We start from the raw sequence: 1,530 nt of genomic DNA on the forward strand, positions 1-1,530 counted from the left end.
ATTTATAGCCTTAAGACATAGTTACTAAATACTAATGATCATGTAACAGAGACACAAATATAGATGACATAATAAGCATAAAAACCGAAAAACAGAAAAATAAGAACAAGGAATGAATCCACCTTAGTGATGGTGGCGCTTTCTTCTTGAAGAACCAATGATGTCCTTGAGTTATTCTATGTCTCTTCCTTGCCTTTGTTGCTCCTGCCTCATTGCTCTTTGATCTTCTCTAATTTCATGGAGAATGATGGAGTTCTCTTGATGTTCCACCCTTAATTGATCCATGTTGTAACTCAAATCTTAAAGAGAAGTGTTGAGTTATTCCCAATAGTTGTTGGGAGAAAATTGCATCCCTTGAGGCATCTCCGGGATTTCTTGGTGATTAGCTTCCTCATGCGTCTCTTAGGTTCCATGAGTGGGCTCTCTTGTTTGCTCCATCCTTTTCTTAGTGATGGGCTTATCTTCCTCAATGAGGATGTCTCCTTCTATGATAACTCCAGCTGAGTAACATAGATGGCAAATAAGATGAGGAAATGCTAGCCTTGCCAAAGTAGAGGGCTTATTGGCTATTTTGTAGAATTCAAGGGAAATAACTTCATGAATTTGTACTTCCTCTCCAATCATGATGCTATGGATCATGATGGCCCGATCCACGGTAACTTCAGATCGGTTGCTAGTGGGGATGATGGAGTGTTGGATGAACTCCAACCATCCTCTAGCCACAGGCTTGAGGTCCAGTCTTCTTAGTTGAACCGGCTTGCCTTTGGAGTCTCTTTTCCATTGAGCTCCTTCTACATATATGTCCATAAGGACTTGGTCCAACCTTTGATTAAAGTTGACCCTTCTAGTGTAGGGGCGTGCATCTCCTTGCATCATGGGCAAATTGAACGCCAACCTTACATTTTTTCGGACTAAATTTAAAGTATTTCCCCCGAACCATTGTAAGAAATTCTTTGGGTTTGGGTTCTTACTTTGATCATGGTTCCTAGTGATCCATGCATTGGCATAGAACTCTTGGACCATTAGGCTTCCGACTTGTTGAATGGGATTGGTTAGAACTTCCCAACCTCTTCTTTGGATCTCATGTCGGATTTCCGGATACTCATTTTTCTTGAGTTTGAAAGGGACCTCGGGGATCACCTTCTTCTTGTCCATAACATCATAGAAGTGGTCTTGATGGGCTTTGGAGATGAATATTTCCATCTCCCATGACTCGGAGGTGGAAGCTTTTGTCTTCCCTTTCCCTTTTCTAGAGGTTTCTCCAGCCTTAGGTGCCATCAATGGTAATGGAAAAACAAAAAGCTTATGATTTTACCATACCAAACTTAAAATATTGCTCGTCCTCGAGCAAGAGAAGAAAGAAAAGAAGAAGAAGAAGAAAAAATATGGATGAGAGTGGGGGAGGTGTATTCGGCCAAGGTGTAGAAGAGGGGGTTGTATTATGTGAAAATTAAGGAGAATGGAGGGGTTTATATAGTGAGGGGAGAGGGAGTAGGTTCGGCCATTTAGGGTGGGTTTGGGTGGGAAAGA

Source organism: Arachis duranensis, unplaced genomic scaffold, assembly GCF_000817695.3.
Source record: "Arachis duranensis cultivar V14167 unplaced genomic scaffold, aradu.V14167.gnm2.J7QH unplaced_Scaffold_343483, whole genome shotgun sequence".
NCBI classification, from domain to species: Eukaryota; Viridiplantae; Streptophyta; class Magnoliopsida; order Fabales; family Fabaceae; genus Arachis; species Arachis duranensis.